Source organism: Hordeum vulgare, chromosome 3H (genome assembly GCF_904849725.1).
Source record: "Hordeum vulgare subsp. vulgare chromosome 3H, MorexV3_pseudomolecules_assembly, whole genome shotgun sequence".
NCBI lineage: Eukaryota > Viridiplantae > Streptophyta > Magnoliopsida > Poales > Poaceae > Hordeum > Hordeum vulgare.
Window position 1 is genome coordinate 427,181,241 of NC_058520.1, and position 7,922 is coordinate 427,189,162.

Here is a 7,922-nt window from a genome sequence, read left to right on the forward strand (position 1 = left end):
AAGACATAAATTTGCTGTGTGTTTATTAGTCTTATATGTTTGCTTGGCTCGTTTCATTCCGAGTTAAAATTAAGCGACTAGTGTTGGTTCAATATAAACTCATTTCTCAACCAAGCTACGTAAAGCGTTCATACTTGGCTTATTTGTTTCCGTGTCAATCTTGAGTCGAGCCAAAAATGTGAGTTCAACATGAATGGCTCATGAGGCTTGGGCTTTTCTTATAGCCCTTCCTTCGTTCCTAAATAGATAATAATTAAGTTTGACCAAGTATATCTTCTCATAATGTATTTATTCGATATTGTAGTCATTGATAGTTTTGTCTATACATTTGCTCAAATTTAGGAATAGTTCAATTTGTAGCTGGATACATACCCCCCTCCCCCCTCCCAATTTATCATTTACTCCCTCCGTCCCAAAATAAGTGTTTCAACTTTATGCTAGCTCTAGTATAAATTTATACAAAGCTTAAGACAGTTATTTTGGGACGGAGGGGTATTTGGTAAAAGAGGTAGCAGATATTCTGAATTCACAAGGTTTTATTTTTCTCATAATTTTGGGATTGAGCGCGATTTCTATCATAGCGAGACGTGGTGTATGGTTTTAGCATGTGCCTTGTTTACATTTCTATCAATAGATAATGCGTAGGCAAAAATATGAATAGGTGCACCCATTCTCCACCTGTTTATCCCTTCTTTTCAATTAATTTTTCATCTTCACACGTCTCATTCATGATTAGGCATGTCTTTTCACAAACCTTAAAGCAACTCCAACGGAGGCGACCCAAACAGACACGAATTTTCTTCAGATTTTGTCCGTTTGGGTCGTCCGTCCACCTAGCAGACATGAGGCGGACACGCTCGGCCGGTGAACGACCCCAACACACGGGATGCAAAAAAAACGGACAAGTGAGGCTGTTGACGTGGAAGACGCAGCTTTCCTCCGCTCCCTATGCCGGATGGCGCGCGACCTGGCCGCCACCGACCCGCTGGCGCCGTTCCTCAGGGCGGTCTTCGTGTCCATGTCCGTCCGGCTCCTCCGCCGAGGCACGCCAAAGACACCGGCACCTCCGTGCTCTCCTGCATCCTCATCGTCTCGGGCTCCTCGCCTTGGCCGTCGCCTCCCTCTCCGTCAGTGCCAGCCTCTGCGAGCGCTCCAACCGCTCACGCCCGTTTCCCCTTCCCTCGTCGCTGCCTGAGACACACGGGACGGACGAGGGGAAGAAGGATCTGATCGAGTCACTGCCCCGGTTCACCATGGCGTCTGCGCTGGCGGCGCTACCCAGGAGCTCCCCGGATTGCGTTGCCTCTCGCCCTTTAGGCCGGAGGCTGAGCTGCGGCTGCTCCCGGCGTGCAGCCACACGTTCCACGCCGTCTGCGTCGATGCCTGGCTCCGCACCACCCCGACCTGCCTGCTCTACCGCGCCATTGTCGCACCCCCGCACCCCTCCATCGCCGCCCTCCTCGCCGTCGAACAGCCGCCGCCGGAGCCTGCTGCCGCAAGGAGCAGGGATTGCTCCGGAGGTTCCGCGTCGAGATGGGCACCGTTTGCAGCCGCGGCGGGTCGCCGGCCACTTCCACCGGCATCGGCCTTGGGGAGGGCGGACCGCTGATAGGTGGGACCAGGGCAGACACGACAGTGGAGGAGTAGACTAGAACGGACGACGGGAGCGCCCAATTTTCTCCGCCGTGGACCCATTTGTGGCCCAGTTTTGCGCCCAGTACGTTTGGGTCGGGGTGGACAACAAGCGAACATCAAGCGGACATGCGTGTTCGTTTGGGTCGCCCGGTTGGGTCAAGTTTTCTGTCCGGATGACCCAAACGAACAAGATGGTTCGCCCCTGTTGGAGTTGCTCTTAAAAATGTCCCCATTTGTCCGGGGAGATGTTCGGACATCCTCATGTGTTCCACATATATGGATTGGGTCCGTGGGGTTTGTGAACAGCCCAAACTAATGGAAAAGAAGGTTGAGGGCCCTCCATTGAAGGTGTTTTTTGTTTGACATGTCACTATTCGCACTGTCCGCATGAGCATATAGAGAAGCTTTGGGGTCTCCATTGGAGATGCTTTTAGTGATGTCGTATCTCCCTTCACATTACAACCCCCCCCTCGGCGCATTCACGAGTCGACAAGTAGTAATTTAATTTTACTTCCATGTCGGATATACTATATATGGGTCGTACTCGCTTACATATGTGTAGTATGAGGACACCAGACAAGATGATTCCCTTAGGCATGTCACTCACACATTCCTTTAGAGCATCCACAGTATGGGAAATATCCGCCTCTATAGCTGCCTCTAAGGTTTTAGAGGCTGCCTGCAAACACTGCACCGGCTGCCTCTAAGTCCAAATTGCTTAGCATCGCCTCTATGACTAGAGGCTGCCTCCAAGCCTTTCTAAGTACTAAAATAATTGGCTGGTCCTACATGTCATATGGTGGATGAAGACTAAAAGTGAGAAGCGCTGGAGTGCAATTCATATATCCAATATTCTGTAATTCAAGGTCGGCTTCAGGTTAGAGGCAGTGTTACACTACAACATTTTAGATAAAACTTAGAGGCAGTTCGTGGGCCCCAGCTTAAAAGCAGTGCCGCCTCTAACACACTGCTGCTGCTCTTAAGGGCATTGTGCGCCTACTAAAGATGAGGAGGTAGTGGATTTGCATGAGAAGAAGATTGAGATAGGGTATGATGGCCACCGACCAAGACCCCTATATATAGGACATTCCCTCAAGATGATGGGGACCTTCAACCGCTTCAGAAAACCTAGAATAGCTTATCACATCATTAGTTGATCCAACCTGGGCTCTCCATCCAGATCATCCACCTCCATCTCCGGTGACTTGATTCTCAAGTTGCCGAATATGCCATTTTGTTTCCTGTTGTAATTTAGTTGTGATGTAATCTTCAAGATGTTAAAAAGTATATGATGTGTAGGTGCGCATTTACATGGGAGTGTGTATGTGCATATTTGCAAGCATTTGTGAGTGTTGAAAAGAAACTAAAATTTCATCTCATATGGTCATAACACGTCCTCGCAAGGTAAAAGTATTTATTTTTGGAAAACGCTTCCAGCCGGCGCGCCGGCCGAATCGTTCGACCGGTCGCGCGCGGCTGGCTGGTCAGGACTCGCAATATTTTTTTCGTCTAGATTTGTTGCAATCACGTTTAAATTTGCTACAATCGTTTCTCATTTTGCTACAATTTATCCAATTAAAAAAGTTACATCCACGTTTGGTTGCAACTCGAGTTTGTTGAATTTTTTTGCTACAAACGGCGTTTGATTTTTGTTACAACCGTGTTAATTTTTGCTACAACCGGTATCATTTTTTGCTGCAACCGTTCATTTAAAAAGTTACATACACGTTCGTGAGAGTTACAACCCAAGTTCACCAGATTGTTTTGCTACATCCCACATTTTGTTTTGCTACCACGCATCATCAACGTCCTTTTTTTTACGACCACGTTGATTTTTTTGCTACAATCATATTTTTGTTGCAATCATGGACGAAATTTGTTACGTTGTGGTCTAAATTTACTGCATCAAGGTATTTTTGCTGCACGGAAGATCTAATGGTGCGGTCCGTGGATCTGACGACTTGGCTGTGCGAGCGCTCGGGCCGACGTCCAATACCGTCCTTTATTTTTCATGTAAATGGGGTCGAAAGACAGTGTAGCGACCCGACTCAAAACGAGTCAAGCCTCTGTGTTTCTGTGCCATCCCTGGATCAGTATGCTGGCACACACAGTACATCAATGTATATATCAAAGTAAAATCACATGTAAATAGCGTAAAACTGATATATACCTTAAATATCTCAGCGGAAGCAGTCAAGGGAGTGGAGTCCCAATAAACACCAACGACAAATTGAGTGTAGACCGTAACCCCGAATCGTACTCTTACTCGTCGAAGAAAAAATATCTGCAACATAAGACGTTGCAGCCGTGTAGGTCAGCATATTGAATATGCCGGCAAGTCACATATGGGAGGGGGTAAAATATCATCTATACTATATGCATATATGGCAGGTGGTGTTGTAAGTTTTAGCGTAAAGCAAATTTTCTCCTACAACAAGAGAGGGGCTAAAAGCAAAATATTACTACGTAGTTGGATGTTAATGAGATGGTTCCACCAACCAGTTCTCATACCCAAGTTATCAATATTACCCACATCAAATATATATAATGGTGTTGAGAATTCCAGATAACTTCAGTTCCTTTGGCTCAAGTTGTCCATGACCGTGGACACGGCTAATCGATTAGGTTTGAGTACTCTGCAGAGTTTTGCACACGTTCCACACAAGATTTGATCGCCTCTGTGTATGTCCTCGGACTTCAGGGTGTTTGAAGACCGGATGATCAAAACATGGTCTTTCAACGGGTCCCTCTGAATCCCTGTCGGTGCCCATCCAATCCTACCGTTCTTCTACATCTGCTAGCACCGCCTGTCCAGAGTCGCCGCGTTGTCCAACCAAGCTAGAGCCCATAATGACTTGTGGCTGTGCAGGTAAGCCTTGGGTCTTGAAAATATCCGTCCGTCTCTTTGAGCCTGGGTGAAGCTTTCCGCAGGATGTCATGGCCTCTCCAGCATCCCGGGTCATCCACTGGGTTCTCCAGGGAGCCGATCAACCGTCCTTCACCCAGAGTTGCATTGCGTCCAAGGTCTTGAAAATCTTGTCTTAACCGGTCTTGATTATTTAATCAACCTCGCATCACTCGTGTTATGCACTCAACCGAAATCCCGTCTACTCAAGCATAGCAATATGAAATTTGTCGTCCCGGGGCCAAGTATCGGGGTTGTTGTGTGCCTACCACATGATACTACAATCTATACTAAAATTTCCAAGTACCTAAGCAGCATGCAATTTGGGCATAGGATGGTAGAACTACGATGCATAAAACATAGGTGATAGTATGATCAAAGTGACTTGCCTGGTGATGTTGACGAAGAAGAATTTTCGTTCTCGGGAAATACGTGATAGAACTATTCGTCACTCTCCGATGAAATCTATATAATCAAACATAGTATTCACATAAGCACTCACACTAGCAATCATTCTAGCAATCAATTAACAAACAGCAATAAAAGTTGATGCAATCAAAATTCAATAAGAGAGAGCGAATAAAAATCCAAAGGAAACTTCGAAGAAGCTAGGAAGCCTTCTACTACATCAAACACTATATAGTTTTTGTTCTAACTGAAAATAAAACACTAAAATAGAAAATATAACAGAAAACATAATATAAAATAACTAAGATAACAGAAGTAAAATTTACAAAACAATATTTTTTATAAGTATTTTCAAAATAGGAAATCAAACTAGCAATGCAATCAATTCGCAAGTTAGTATAGAACTAGAATTGATTCCGTGCAAACAAATAAGAATAAATAAAATAAAATTTTGTTGTTGTTGAAAAGTTACTGGTAAATATCAAAAAACAAAATATAACTTGTCACAATTACAAAAAAACAAATTAAGAACAATTAATACAAAAGAAATAGCAAGAAAACAAAAAAGGCTAAAACAGAATCTGTTTTGCTTAAAACCCTAAGTAAAAATATTTAAAAAAACGAAACTTAAACTACTGAATGATATGATCAATACGAAGCAGCAGAAAAAAGAATCAAATTAAAAGCTATTTTTAAACTCCCGGAATAAGCAAAACAAGCTTTAATTCAAATCTGATCTAACTCAATTTTTATAAATCCAAACATAGACAAATTATATATCTACAGAAACTACATAAAATTTGTGATCCAACGCAAAAAGAATCACCTAATTCGGAGTTATAGACTAATAGATATGAATTTTCTAAGATTGCAATTTTCTGAAAAAACTGCAATACGGGATTTCGTGAATCTCACCATGGGTGACTGAAAGGAAGAACTCCGACGAGGTAGCTGCTCCCGCGAGGTGGGGAGGTCGCCGGCGGGGTGGGGAATCGACGGAGGAGGGGTGGGGCGTGCAGGGGTGTGGTGCAGCGAGGGTAGGGGCCATGGGGAGGTCGGCAGGGAGCTCCTGGACTCGACCGGGGCAAGGTTACTCCGGCGAAGTGGCCGGCGGCTAGAGGCGATGAGGGTGCATCTCTTTGGGAAAATGGAACAAGGACGTCGGGTGGGTTCTTATAGGGGGCTCAGGAGGAGCTGGGATGGAAGGGAGAGGGAGATCGGGAAGAGAGGATTTCCGTGTCCATGGCTAAGGAAGGTCGTGTGCACGTGAGGAAGGAGATAGAGGAAGAAGAAGATCCTGTTGGGCTAGTTTTTGGAAAGGTCTTAATGGGCCACCGTTTATTTCTATTTAAACACGATTTCTTTCCTTTTTCAAAACTAGGAAACTAAAAGGATAAAAGGGAAATCAAATCAATTCGGAATATAGAGTTTCTATATACTAAAATTATCAGAAAAATAAAATCTAAATGATGGGCATTTTTCCACGGCCAAAATAAAAACTTAAAAAATTGTTTTTCCAAAAAATCCCTAAAAGCATTATTTCTTTTTGCAATTATTTTCTCAAATTAAATTTTGGTTTTTTCTTCGCTCAAAATATTTCAATGAATGGCCCTGGTTTTTGGAGGGTCATTTTCCTCCGCTCTTTCTTGCGTGCAAGAATTTTGTCGGGGCATTTTCTCGGGGAAGAAAAATATAGAAGCAAGGGCAAAATTTTGAAAGGATTCAAATGCAAACTCTGTTCAAATTCTTTATAGTTGAAGAAGTCATGTCATCTTCTCTCTTTTCTTTTAAAAGATTGAATTTGAATTCATCGGAGATGGGGAAAGTCATTTTATTCCCTCTCATTCAAAAGTTTTTGAAAAGTTTCAAATTTCACACAAGTTTCAATCACTCAAGCAAACAAACAAACAATCTAATAATTATTTTAACATTTCAAAATTTGGGATGTTACAGACAGTCGACAAAAGTGAAGAAGAAAACAGTTCATATGCTCGTACTCACGGGGTAATAAAAGTATTAATTTGGTAGCTGTGTGGGAAGACGATCGACATTCGACAAGGTGGAAAAACGAAGAAAACAGTTCATATGCTCGTACTCACGGGGTAATAAAAGTATTAATTTGGTAGCTGTGTGGGAAGATGATCAACATTCGACAAGGTGGAAAAACGTCGACAACAGGATTCGAACCTGCGCAGGCAAAGCCCAACAGATTTCGAGTCTGTCTCCTTAACCACTCGGACATATCGACGCTCGATGTGCCACTAAGAAAGCATCGCTTGTAATTATGGTTTAGGTTAGTTTCTAAAAACCACACGCAAGTATTGACAAGTCCGTGACTGGTTCTGTTTGTTGAAGGTATTAGAGAGACAATGAACAGGAAACCGACACTTCTTCCAAGCGTCAGTTAAATATATGGATCACCATGAGTAATGGAAATACTTGTTTTTTTGTTGATTAAGGTTGGTAATGTAATATAGGTCATACATAAACACATCACACTTACGTGATTGTTAGAGAGATAGCGAGTGAAGCGCCACTTTCCTTAAAGTGGTAACTGCTACTCCTTCCATCCTATAATATAAAAATGTTTTTGACACTATGATGATGTTTGGTTCCATGGCGAGACTAGGTTGGTTAAGGATATCCTCAAACACATGGTTAGGGATAACCACTTTTTGTTGTTTGGTTGGATGGGATTGGATTGGTTGAATATCCATGTTTTGTTGTTTGATTGAAAAAAAGGATGAGAGGCACTCAGCCAACCGCAGCCTAACCGAGCAGAGGCACACAAAGCTTGATTGCATGGCGACCATTGTCGAGGAGCACGAGGCTCCGTCTGTTCTATGCCTTCACGCCGGTTTCCACCTTCACGCCAGCCATGTACACTCGAGAGGAGAGAGGGAAAGGAATGTCCGACACTGTGCTTCTTCAGCCGATGCCGTCGCAGAAGACGCCGTCGAAGCCAAGCCGGAGA

At 43.7% G+C, this 7,922-nt stretch overlaps 1 non-coding gene across 1 annotated transcript; it reads right to left on the reverse strand.

Annotated features, from left to right (window-relative positions):
* Positions 1-7,114: 7,114 nt before the first annotated feature.
* Positions 7,115-7,196, reverse strand: TRNAS-CGA. Its single transcript has one exon. It is a non-coding gene; the product is annotated as a tRNA-Ser (tRNA).
* Between the last annotated feature and the right edge of the window lie 726 nt (positions 7,197-7,922).